At 41.7% G+C, this 13,782-nt stretch overlaps 1 protein-coding gene across 1 annotated transcript in view; it reads right to left on the minus strand.

The window, feature by feature from the left end:
- Nucleotides 1-6,840, minus strand: part of LOC129822820 (cadherin-6-like) — an 84,792-nt gene extending 77,952 nt beyond the window's left edge. Inside the window, exon 1 of the mRNA XM_055881253.1 lies at nucleotides 6,555-6,840. The gene's annotated coding sequence lies outside the window, so the exon portion shown is untranslated. The remainder of the gene's footprint in view (nucleotides 1-6,554) is intronic.
- Nucleotides 6,841-13,782: the final 6,942 nt, after the last annotated feature.

The raw sequence follows: 13,782 nt of genomic DNA on the forward strand, positions 1-13,782 counted from the left end.
TTGGACAGAGGCTAAGTATTTTATAATATTCCTTTCTGGTGGAGTTTCAGCAGGTTTGTGTGTGTCTTTCTAGGTCTGTTTGGCGCCCAGACGATGGAGCAAAGTGACAGTCAACTGATGAGGAACGGCCTGTCTTGCCATAGCGAGTTATAAATCATTGGCTGGATAGAAGCAAAGCATCTTCAGAACTGGATAATGATTGCTTTATTTGCCTCATTGTCCTCTCTTAATATAGTCATTTTCATAGCCTATCGAAGAGAGAGAGAGAATTATATTTTCTACGCAGAGCCAGGCGAGTTCAAATAGGCTGTCAATCATTGTCGATAGATAATTCTATCGTAATATTGCCCTACCCTAGTGTGTACCTGCCTGTGTGTCCGTATCCGTGACGTGTGTGTGTGTGCATTTCAGGGAGCCTATGCATTCACCGCGAGGGAGTGGGTAGTGATGTCAGTTATGCAAATATGTCCGCTAAACTCTTCAACTCTTGCAGGAGTTGATGGTAAGGCAGTTCCCTTAAATTGCCATTAGCCCTTACTTCCTCAGACAGAGGATGAGAGAGGCTTCATCCCAAATGTCACCCCATTCCTTAAATAGTGCACTCTTTTGAACAGAGCCCTATGTACCATGGTCAAAAGTAGTGCACTAAATAGAGTGGGTGACATTGGGACACATAGGATCCCCGCTGTTACTGAGTCAGTCCTAAAGCTCTGAAGCTAGCTGTCCTTCAGCTTCTCGGTAATTGGTGAAGCCAGGCAGCGGATTCATATGGAGAGGAAGGGGGAAACGTGTTGGCAGATTGCATTGGCAGCAATTACAGAATCTCCCAACCCAGAGACATGAATCTACTGATTTAATATCGACTGCCTTTGTACGCCATGTCTGTCTAATGGCTGAGCCTGAACTGTTTCTTCTTTACTACCTAGCTGTCACCATACCCACGTCAGACAGCTACTGTACAACATTAGAGTTACAGTTTGTCTCAAAGGGCATCAAATTCCCTATGCAGTATACTACCTTTGACCAGGGCCCAAAGTAGTCCACTATACAGGGAATAGGGTGCCATTTGAGATGCAGACAAGTCTCCTCATCCTTAGCTCAACACCTCAGCACTTCCAGGAACCACGATAGATGCCTTTTACACACTGTAGTGTAAAGTTACGCTTTAAACAAAATGTCCTCCCTTTCATTAGGAGCAAGCACATGGGTGGCCAGTTGAACACTGCATATTCATTTCAGAACACTCAAGAGAAAGGAAATGTTCTCAGAACAAAAGCAGTCAAATTCAAAGAGCAAAACTTTAATCTCAGCATGAAAGTTCTCTCTCACTGTACATTTATGTAAGTACCAATATGATATCCAGTTGCAACATATTACAGTTCCAAGTTGTTTCTGTGTGTTATTGTCGCTCTTCAAACGCAGTAGAAAAACGTGTAGAGCATTTGTATTACCCATAATATCATGTCTATTGTCTTGATGTGTGTGTGGGGGGGAGGGGGGGAGGGGGCATAATTAGGATATTCAGATCGAATGTTGAACATACATCACCATTCATTATTGTTTCAATACCTTGTTTCGTACATTCGTGGCCAAAAGTTTTGAGAATTACACAAATATTAAATTTCACAAAGTCTGCTGCCTCAGTTTGTATGATGGCAATTTGCATATACTCCAGAATGTTATGAAGAGTGATCAGATGAATTGCAATTAATTGCAAAGTCCCTCTTTGCCATGCAAAGGAACTGAATCCCCCAAAACATTTCCACTGCATTTCAGCCCTGCCACAAAGGACTAGCTGACATCTAGTCGGTGATTCTCTCGTTAACACAGGTGTGAGTGTTGACGAGGACAAGGCTGGAGATCACTCTTTCATGCTGATTGAGTTCGAAAAACAGACTGAGCTTCAGAAGGAGGGTGGTGCTTGGAATCTTTGTTCTTCCTCTGTCATCCATGGTTACCTGCAAGGAAACACGTGCCGTCATCATTGCTTTGCACAAAAAGGGCTTCACAGGCAAGGATATTGCTGTCAGTAAGATTGCACCTAAATCAACCTTTTATCGGATCATCAAGAACTTCAAGGAGAGCGGTTCAATAGTTGTGAAGAAGGCTTCAGGGCGCCCAAGAAAGTCCAGCAAGCACCAGGACCGTCTCCTAAAGTTGATTCAGCTGCGGGATCGGGGCACCACCAGTACAGAGCTTGCTCATGAATGGCAGCAGGCAGGTTTGAGTGCATCTGCACGCACAGTGAGGTGAAGACTTTTGGAGGATGGCCTGGTGTCAAGAAGGGCAGCAAAGAAGTTACTTCTCTTCAGGAAAAACATCAGGGACAGACTGATATTCTGCAAAAGGTACAGGGATTGGACTGCTGAGGACTGGGGTAAAGTCATTTTCTCTGATTAATCCGCTTTCCGCTTGTTTGGGGCATCCGGAAAAAAGCTTGTCCTGTGTCATGCCAACAGTAAAGCATCCTGAGACCATTCATGTGTGTGGTTGCTTCTCAGCCAAGGGAGTGGGCTCACTCACAATTTTGCCTAAGAATACAGCCATGAATAAAGAATGGTACCAACACATCCTCCGAGAGCAACTTCTCCCAACCATCCAGGAACAGTTTGGTGACGAACAATGCATTTTCCAGCATGATGGAGCACCTTGCCATAAGGCAAAAGTGATAACTAAGTGGCTTGGGGAACAAAACATTGATATTTTGGGTCCATGGCCAGAAAACTCCCCAGACCTTAGTCCCATTGAAAATTTGTGGTCAATTCACAAGAGGCAGGTGGACAAACAAAAACCCACAAATTCTGACAAACTTCAAACATTGATTACGCAAGAATGGGCTGCCATCAGTCAGGATGTGGCCCACAAGTGAATTGACAGCATGCCAGGGCGGATTGCAGAGGTCTTGAAAAAGAAGGGTCAACACTGCAAATATTGACTCTTTGCGTCAACTTCATGTAATTGTAAAAGCCTTTGACACTTATGAAATGCTTATAATTTTACTTCAGTATTCCATAGTAACATCTGACAAAGATAACAAAAGACACAGGCAGCAGACTTTGTGAAAATGTATATTTGTGTCATTCTCAAAACTTTTGGCCACAACTGTACATGTTCATGGCCACCATACACAACAGCTATGAAACTACTCTACATTTATTGCATTTTTCACGAACAGTACAATAGACATGTACAGTCTATTTCTGTCTGGTTGCTTTTCTTTTGTACACACAACAGAGACAATTACCAATTAACAACTGAGAAGTCCGGTGTCGTTGATCTACTCTCACAGTGTACTTAATCTCACACAGAAAACGCCCTATTTTTTTTACGGATTTGAGCAGATTCTACTGTGGCCGCAACAGAACCTCCAAAGCAAATGTAAGTGGAGACATTTGTCATAACAACAGGCATCAGAGATTATGGAGTTGTATGCTCTTTTCCTCATGGAGTGTGGTGCTGTCTGTAGATTCCATTAATGCTATTCTTTTGGCTAATTTCCTAAAAACCCTTGTCAGAAAAATGGCCTTTCTGTGGCTTTACCGGTACCCATCTTTACCTCTCCATCTCCTGTAATTAGGGTAAATGAGACATGGAACCAGAGTTACTGACCTTCATTGGGTAAAGAACACTGTCCTCCACAAACACTGGGAATAACCAAAAACAGACTTCTCAAATGTATGGGTGGTCAGCACTACGTCTTGATTGTTTTGTAACTGAACACAAGCAGAATAACATTCTGACCGTAGCTTTCTGAATGAAGATACACCATTAGCACAGAGTTACCAGGTTGTCATTGTTCTCACATACACTTCAAACTACTTTGTTTTGGTGATGACAGCAGCCATAACCACCTAGTTTCCATGTCTTTTCTGTCCACAAGAGGGCATGTTTTTCATGTGGGCAAAAGACTAAAGGCCATTCTTCTAACACTCTAGCGAGACCATACTCCATTTTAGTTAACAATCCCAGGAATGTTCTAAATAACCTTTTTCAATCTCTATACCTTTGCTTTCAATACAACCAGAGATAATCACAACAGAGATAATCACAACCTTGACTAATGCAGAGAAACAATCAAGGTCCCCCACACACCCTTGCGCACGCGGACACACACACACACACACACACACGCACACACAGAGGAAGAATATGAGATTCGTTTTGTGTGTCTCTGTGCTGTGAGGAGATTCCCATAGGGATAGTGCGGTGGTAGAGACAGTCAGTGGGCATGGGGATGTGATGTCATTAGGTCCAGATGCTGCTGCTTGAAGGACTGAGCACTTGAAAGGTTCAATTTTATTATTCTGGAGCAGGACACATCAAAATGACGCTGTCCATCTGGAGCGGAGATAATGTAATCAGCAGTGGGTCATTGGTCATCACAGACAGCCCAGCCATCAGGTTTACCAACATCCTGTGATGTCATCATCATCACACTAACACTCAAGAGACCAGAGAGAGAGAGAAGATGAGCCGATTGATGAGACAGACAATCAGCTTCACCTCATAACAACATCCAGCCTTTAAGATCACCCTAATTATGCAAATGACCCGTGGAATATAGATTTAATTGATGAAATATTGAATGTCTGTCTGTCTCTGTGATCCAATGTATTCATTTAAAACCCGTGAGGTTAATGGTTTTAATTTGTCTATTCCATTACCTGTACATTTTTCTAAGCTACCCCCACCCACCCAAACAGTACACACACACATACACACACACACACCCATGCACTGACGCATGCGCGCACATACACCACACACGGACACACAGCAAGGAAAACCTATTTGCAGAAGCGTTAAATATTCAGCACCTGCCCTGTTCTCCATATGTCTTTGATCAGACACAGATACTATGCTACTCTCTCATCTTACAACTTCAAACCAGAACGTATGTAAAAACTCAGCTATATAACCTGTTCTGTTGCAAAAGCCTCAGTCTCGCCCACACTAGTAAGTTATTTTACTCTTGCAAATTGCTGTCATCTCCCTTACTCAAACAAAATGGTGATAAGTAATTTTAAAATGCAGATGGGTGAATTATGAAAAACATATCAGCATCAGGCCTATTAGCCAACTCCTTGCAAATGTCAATGTAAAATGTTGTTTATTTCCAAAGCCTCCATTATAACTTAGTGCATGATCTGCTTATTGCACAAATCCCCGTTGGTAATTTGTAGAGTGTATTCTTGCAGCATATTCCCCTGGTAGTTAGTCAACTCCCCCTAAGAACTTCTTGGCCTCCTCCAGGCATATCGCTGCAGGCCTTAGGGAGCTAGAGCAATATAACCAACATGAAGCAATCTGGAGGCTAGAGGAAGGTACAGTAGCCAAGATGTATTTTTATAATACATTTTTTTTTTAGTTTTGAGGAATAGACAGATTCCCAGAATGCAGTGCACTCGACCAGTCACTTGAAGCTCCTTAGACCTGAGAATCTATTTTCTATTTTCTAACATGGAAGATATGTATATGCTGCATTAGCGAAGGCAAAGGCATCGGCTATGGAGCAAAGTTTGTGATATAGGTCAACGTGGCACCAAAACAAACCCAGGAGGAAAGCAACCATACTATCCAAACAAACTGCACCAGGAAACTAACCTACAAAGTGCTGCTCAATCAAAATCACGCAAGCAATTAAAGTGTGCATGCGAAAATGTTAAGGAATTCAATAGCATAGCCTATACCCGAATTCACCTTTTCAAAATGAATACTCTAAAAGCCACACATATAATTCATACATTATGAATGAGGGCTCGCTTGAGGAGACATGGGCTACTTTGAAAACTTCAGGCAACACCAGGAGCATATAATCGTGACCTGGCACGTGCGCTACGCTACACCGTGTCACTCAAAGTGCAACTGTACAGTCAGAGAATTTCATATTTTCATCAGCGCGTGTAACCTATTCTACAGTAGCCTTTACCTGCATCGATATCCGTAGCTTAACCATTTCGCGAACATTTCATATAGCACCAATAAACAACGAATAATACATACAAAAGAAAATGTAAACAATTACATTGTCACACGTTTATCACTCCACATGATGTGTTGACTTGTGGTGCCATCGCAATGCTACTGTACTCTACTGTACATCTGATCTGACGCAGTCAAATTAATAAACACACATGTATCCCACGTTGTAGCTGAGACAGAATATTATCCAAATTGTGGTCTATAGTAAATGAAACCCAAAAGTTGACGCAGTGGACAATAGTGGTCAGTGATGTGTAATACATTGCACATCGAGTGATATTTCAAGCAACTTCCAGGCTAAAGTTAAGTCGCCTATACTGACCCTCATTTATGAATCACCTAGGCTATAGGTCTGTAGTCGGAAGTATTGAACATACAACCGTACCTGGAAATCAATTCATGCGCAACGTTCAATAAATACACCAATAACCTCTAGGTCTTAATGGACACTGGACTCGGTAGTTTTCAAACCATAGCCTTATTTATCGGGAACACCTTTCATTCTGCCAGAAAACACAAAGCGAGATAGCACTGTATATACAACAAAAAGTTGATTTGATCGCTTCACTCACCTTCCACGGAAGTTCTTATTCTGTTGGAGAAATCCTACGATAGCGAAGTGGCGAGTGTTGAGATGAGGGCGAAGTGTATCCGTTCGTTCACTGCAGCAGTTCCAAAAGCGCTTCAAGGCTGTTCCTCAACTGCGCTTCACTGTTTCGCGCAGGCAGCATCACTTCTCTGTGTGGATGTCCGTAGCTGAAATAAAGGGACTGGGCCTCCGATTGGCTGCCATTCTCAAGTCCCCGATGCAGGGCAGGGGAGAAATCGGCCGACAGAAAATAATGAACAGATTGACGCGCGGAGGAAGCAGGTTTGAAATAACTAGGGATGTAGGCTAGTTCAACGGAGTGATGGAGAAATTGATATATTATTCCCAGAGCAATTTGAAAACCGCAGCATGACGGAAGACGACTAGAACCTTTGTGGTTGCAAATAATAGGCCTAAAGAAATGCCCAAATATATTGACGTATATGCCAATGAATAGCCTGTAAGAATAGGGTAGGATACTGTTTGTATGCCTTTTTGTAAGTATTCAGCATGTAAACCTTAAAGTGTGGATAGTACAGAAAAATTAAAACACAACAAAATAAAAAAATCTACAGTGTGTAAAATACAATCAAACATTTAGTTTGTGGTTGATTTACTAAACTATAGGGAGTACTATATACAACATCACAAACAGTAGACCTATGAGAGTCGTTCCATCCCAAGGGTTAATGTCGTTATGGCTGCTGTTAGTTGCATGAGTTCAGTTTCTAGAACTCCCCCAAGCATCCACTTTGGAGCTATCCTCCCAACCAAGCATCAAACCCCTTGCCTAGCGCTTTCCCATTCACTGAGCCAGAAGGATTTATACATTTGATTGCGGCCCTTGACCAAATCATTGCAACTGAATGGGCTTGGATAGCCTCAGTGTTTATTTTGACTCATTTTCTGTCTTTCACACACACACACACACACACACACACACACACACACACACACACACACACACACACACACACACACACACACACACACACACACACACACACACACACACACACACACAGTGGAATGATCCAGAAACAAAACTGAAATCTATAAGTTAACCTGAAATACATCATATAACACCACAAAGATCAATGGCACAACATTGTGAGAAAACACAAAGGAGTCAGGCACCAAAAAGAGCCATATCTGGGATATCATAGTCATTTTAGAGAATATCAGATACACTGTTGCTCTGTGAACTCTCTGGGGAAATAAAACAGCAAATGTTTTGCATCTGGCTGGTGGGAAAACTCTGTGGTATAAATCTTCTCACTGTCGTAATGGTGCATTTTCTGCATTAATTGTGCCAAACGTTTATGCTTTTTCTGTCACAACGAAATTGTGAATTATGCCTATATCTGGTTTCAGTGAATGTCGAAAAGTAGTTATTTATTGGAGCTAAGAATTAGTTACACATGAGAGCCCTTTCCTGCAGTCAAATGACCTTGTAGCCCCATGGGTGGAATGTTAATAATATTATTCATAATTTCATAATTAATAAACATTATTTAAAAAATATATAAAAACATTTGTGTTTCTATGTCAAGTGGTTTTGTTAAATTTCAGTCTTCTGTGATTTATATATATATATATATATATATATATATATATATATATATATATATATATATATATATATATATATATATATATATATATATACATAAAAGGGCAATATTGGTATGCAAACTCAATTTAATACATTTCAACTTTATATCTGACATGGTACAGATTTTTTCTTTTTTTTAAAGCCCATAAACATGTGTGTGAGGTGTATACTTTTATTTCAAAGTAGATTTGTTTAAGACTACCAAGAAACACCCTGCGTGACCCTGATTTTAGCCCACTGCAGTAAAAGGTTAAAGCAATGTGCTTGAACCATCTATGGATTCTAAGGTCAGCAATAAGGCTAATCAAATTATCCATCTTGTGACCTCAGTACATTTAATGCAAACTATTTTTACATTTCAGCCTATATCATGACCCTTGACCCAAATGGGAAGCGTACCAAATGGCATCCTATTCCCTAGGGTTCTGGTCAAAAGTAGTGCACTATAGGGATGCCATTGAGACGCAACCAATTGGCCATTTGATTCACATTTCACTAGAATGCTGACCACGCTGATGGACTCCTCTCTGACACCAATGTTATAATAGCCATGGCCAGCACAATTCCTCCTGACTAGGTGGAAAACCTGAATATTCAGAGAAAGATGGAAATATACTGAACAAACCTCTTAACACAACATACAAAGTGTTGGTCTCATGTTTCCTGAGCTGAAATAGAAGATCCAAGAAATGTGTGGCCAAACATGACTCCAACACCATCATTAAGCTTGCTGACAACACAACAGCCTATAGAGAGGAGGTCAGAGATCTGGCAGTGTGGTGCCAGGACAACAAATTCTCTCTCAGTGTGAGTAAGACCAAGGAGCTGATTGTGGACTATAGGAAGAGGAGGGCCGAACAGGCCCCCATTCTCATCGATGGGGCTGCAGTGGAGCAGGTTGAGAGCTTCAAGTTCCTTGGTGTCCACATCACCAACAAACTAGCATGGTCCAAACACACTAAGACAGTCGTGAAGAGGGCATGACAAAGCCTAATCCCCGTCAGGAGACAGAAAATATTTGGCATGGGTCCTCAGATCCTCAAAAGGTTCTACAGCTGCACTATCGAGAGCATGATTACCGGTTGCATCACCGCCTGGTATGGCAGCAACTGCTGGGTATCTGACTGTAAGGCACTACAGAGGGTAGTGTGTATGGCCCAGTACATCACTGGGGCCAAGCTTCCTGACATCCAGGACCTATATACTAGGCGGTGTCAGAGGAAGGCCCAAAAAGGTGTCAAAGACTCCAGTCACCCAAGTTATAGACTGTTTTCTCTGCTACCACACGGCAAGCGGTACTGGAGCGCCGAAGTCTAGGACATAAAATTCTCCTTAACAGCTTCCACACCCAAGCCATAAGACTGCTGAACAACTAAGCAAATGGCCATGACTAATTACATTGACCGCCCCCTCCTTTGTTTTTACACTGCTGCTACTCGCTGTTTTTCTATCTATGCATAGTCACTTTACAAATTACCTCCACTAACCTGTACACCCGCACAATGACTCGGTACTGGGACCCCCTGTATATAGCCTTGTTTGCTTTATGCTTTTCTTTTCAATACACTTCTTTGCACACTGACCAAGTTCCCCAATTATTTATTTCTACAAGTTTGTGTTTTATGCGAGTTTGTTACAGCATCATGTAACCATTGTATCAATAATACAACCCAGACAGTATACATTGAGACAAAGGTGGACTTCACAGGTAGAGGGTTTCTTTTAGATGGGTGAGAGCATCATATTAGAGTGGGAGATAGAGGTATACACTTTACAACAACACAGTGAACCTTGGTAAAGTACAACAACAAAAAACGTTTTTGGTTTTGAAAGCATCATAAATCATAGTCCTAGTGGCAGGCAGCGACCCAATAGTGTTGTGAGGGCACATGGAGTCTACTATCCTCCTTCCTCCCCTGTCCCCTGGCTACGTCTACTTCCCAAATAGCCCCCTATTCCCTACTTAGTGCACAACTTTGGACCAGGGCCCATATGTCTACTGCTGCTAGGCTACAGAAAGTGGAACGGCCATGTCGGACAAAACATGTTGGCTCTTTCTTTTAACACTGATCTCCTCTTTGGTGTGCACATGGCCATTCAGCGAGCAAAAGACACACGGTACAAACAGGCACATCATCCTTTGTGGCAGAAAAACAATCTATCCACAAATAGCTTATCATCCATCATCATCATATATTTGGGTCCTAGAAAAGCACGACAACAAAAAACCAGTGTATTGTTGTTTCTAAGGTCACTGCTGAAATTAATTGATGTAGTGAAGAGAAGCAGTGACACAAACAACTACAGGTTCTCATTTTTGTTTCAGTGTGTGTGCGCGTGTGTGTGCATGCTTGCGTGCGTATGTGTGTGTTGACTTGAGAAAATAAAGAGAACCAATAGAGATATATTCATGTAATTTTTTAAGTGAAGGTCTGTGTACAATCGTAAAAATAAAGGTGCAAGTTGGAACCAAATAAGGGTCTTAAGAGCGATGCCGTAGGCAAACCATTTAAGGGTCTCTGAAGAACCATACATGGGATGGTTCTTTCAAGAACCATACAAAAATAAACCAACTGCAATGTTTCGGCCCTCCAGGACCAGAATTAATTAGCCCTGCTGTAGGGTTTTAAGCCTTATATGCATATTTCCCAAGGTGCCTTTTGAGTTCTTTTTTTGTCACCAGTACCATCCAGGACTCTGTTTGCTAGGGACAAAGACATGACTCTTCTATTCATTATTTCTATTCCTGTGGCTGTCACCAAGAGATATCATAAGTGAATATGGTGTCATTAAAGTTAAATCATTTAAGACAATGAAATACATATTTCATAAGGCTTTCTTTTAAGGGCCTTGTTTCACACTAATAAAGTGTCCTGAAAAGCATATTTTACAGGGCACATCAGGCCTGCAAGTCACATTATGCTGGTTTGCAAAGTGATGTGTAATTTTTGGGGAATCCAGCAAGTGGAGATATCCAAGATTTTGAATTTTATTCACTTGCAGCCTGCATCAAAAATGACTGCTAGGTTTGAGAAGACTAAGATATGAGACTACCTTCAACATCTTAACTGGAACAACCATTTCAGTCGTGTGTGCAATAAATCAAAGTAACAGATTGGAATAGTTTACAAAAATGTAAATTATTCATATTTGATCAGCATAAGATTAATTAATCAATCAATGTACATGCAAAAATATAGATATCGAAAAATTATAATGACGGGCATGGTTTTGGTTAAAGGCTGGTTATTAACACCAACACTGGGGTTATTTTACACCACTGAGTGTTAATTTAGCTCTTTGCAGTGTTAATTTAACTATTGAATCAACACTAGAAATGTTACATTGAAAAAACAACACTAGTTATCACTGGTGAATTTGCTGTGTGCTATGAAAGGGACACATCTGCAGGCTTCCATACATTTCAAGAACCTACTAGAATTCTGATTAACTGTAGATGCCACGTCAAGAAGCCCACACTTAACTCAATGGTTCTTTACCAGGCAAGAGTTATCCACGGAACCTTAAGAGCTGAGGAAGAACCATTTAAGAACCTTTTATTTTTTTCATTGTAGCCTGATGATCAGAATGAACAACAGTTTGAGGCCAGGGCCAGGCTGGGTTGGGCCTTGTTTTGATTTAGATGCCTCCGGGGGATAAGACCAGAGGGAGTGGGCCTGGGCCTTTCTCCACTCTGGAGAAGAGAGGAGGGGAGAGGGGAAGAGAAGATGGAGAGCATCCAAAGCTAGGCTCAGTCCCTCTCCTCTCCTCTTCAGTCCTCTCATCCCACTGTTGTTGCTGTTGACATGGGCCATCAGAGGGAGGGCGTTTTTAATGTACAGTCTCATTCACTGTGTAAGGGATTAGTCATGTGCTCCTCCACAGATGGACTGAGAGTGGCCCCTATTACTAAATCCTCCAATGATGCTGTTGTATAGTCATCTGGAAGGGTTTTTTCAAGGCTTCAACACTAGTGGATCGACATGAACTACTGGCATGACACACTAATCTGCCTGTTACAAAAGTAAAAAACCAACACGATGAATTGAAAAGTGGTTGAAGGGAGAGAGGAGAAAACATGGTTCCCCCTTTTCCCCGGCTGCATACTTTAGTTCCTATTAGCAACATCATTCAGAGCAGTTTTTCTGATGATAATTTGGAAATCTGGGGTTGGCGCTGCTAATCCAGCAGCATTACACTTTGCCGAGGGATTACTGAGTGACAACTTCAAGTGAAACGAAAGATGTAAGGGCCTCTTAAGCCGTGTTCCTATTAAAAGCCACAGTACGATGTGACACCGTAGCAGGCTTCATTGCCAACTAGTTGTGGATATATACCCACACAGATAAACGCTCCAGTGCTCGCTCACAGGGATTTTTTCATCTTTTACATTTTTTTTTTTTTGGGAGGTTGAGGGTTTTCTTTGAAGCTCCAACCCATCAACCTCTCTGCCATCTGTAGTATGGAGAGGGGAGACTTTTAATGCCAAAGGTATGCTGCTTTATCCCGGCCCAGACTCCCAGCCAACAGAGTTAGTTAAATGAGGTTCTGCTCGCCTTAAACCCGCTCAAATAAGGTGTTTATAGCGTTTTTAATCCCTTGCTTTTAACAAAATCGCAAAAGTTGTATATTCTTTCAAGGATGCTGGTTGCTGCATAGCATAGCGAGATGTTTGTGAATACTTTGTGGTACATCACCTCATGATTGAATCATTTTAGAATTTCCCAATCCTATCCACTCTCTCTCCTCTAAAAAGGAGGAAGTGAGAAGAAAAATAACCTTCCCTTATACCCTCTCAAGTGTTTTGTTGCACTCAGGTTACTATCCAAGTAGATTGATTCTGACATTCGATATAATAAAAAAACACAAAAGGGTGTGAGGAGAGGAGAAAAAAAGGAACGTTGTTTTCTTCTGCCTCGACCTCGAAATGCAGCCAGTTGAAGACACATCACTTTACTTTCCCGTACATCTGTTGAGTGTATGTGTATGGGGTTCCCCCAGGAAAGGGCCAAAGTAACTGCTCAATCCCAGGTAATTAACTTAGGCATCTCTGGGAACACTGTGGCACAATACACACACACACACACACACACACACACACACACACACACACACACACACACACACACACACACACACACACACACACACACACACACACACACACACACACACACACACACACACACACACACACACACACACACACACACACACAGCAATCCTTTAAGCACGACACTCCATTAGTCATATCTCACGAAGCCTTGCAAATGGCAAGCAGGACAAACTGAGGGAGGATCTTAGGTCTGTGGCAGTAGTACCAGGAGGGAGAGAAGACTTGCCCGTATGAAGTTATCACACTTGAATGTTGTTTATAAAAAGTTGCGTAGAGGTCAGTTTTAAAACTATGAAATTGAATCTGATTGAAGTGTGCAGAGACTCCTTTTTCTCTCTGCATGAAGAATGTCAGTAGTAGAATCCCACTAGATTAGTTTTTCTGAGTAACACAGGATGTAAACTTACTGTACCAGGTATTCACGTTTTTTTGTCAAATATACTGTGAAACCATGTGTTTTTGGAACACTTCACATGTGAT

The sequence above is a fragment of the Salvelinus fontinalis genome, chromosome 25 (assembly GCF_029448725.1).
Source record: "Salvelinus fontinalis isolate EN_2023a chromosome 25, ASM2944872v1, whole genome shotgun sequence".
NCBI classification, from domain to species: Eukaryota; Metazoa; Chordata; class Actinopteri; order Salmoniformes; family Salmonidae; genus Salvelinus; species Salvelinus fontinalis.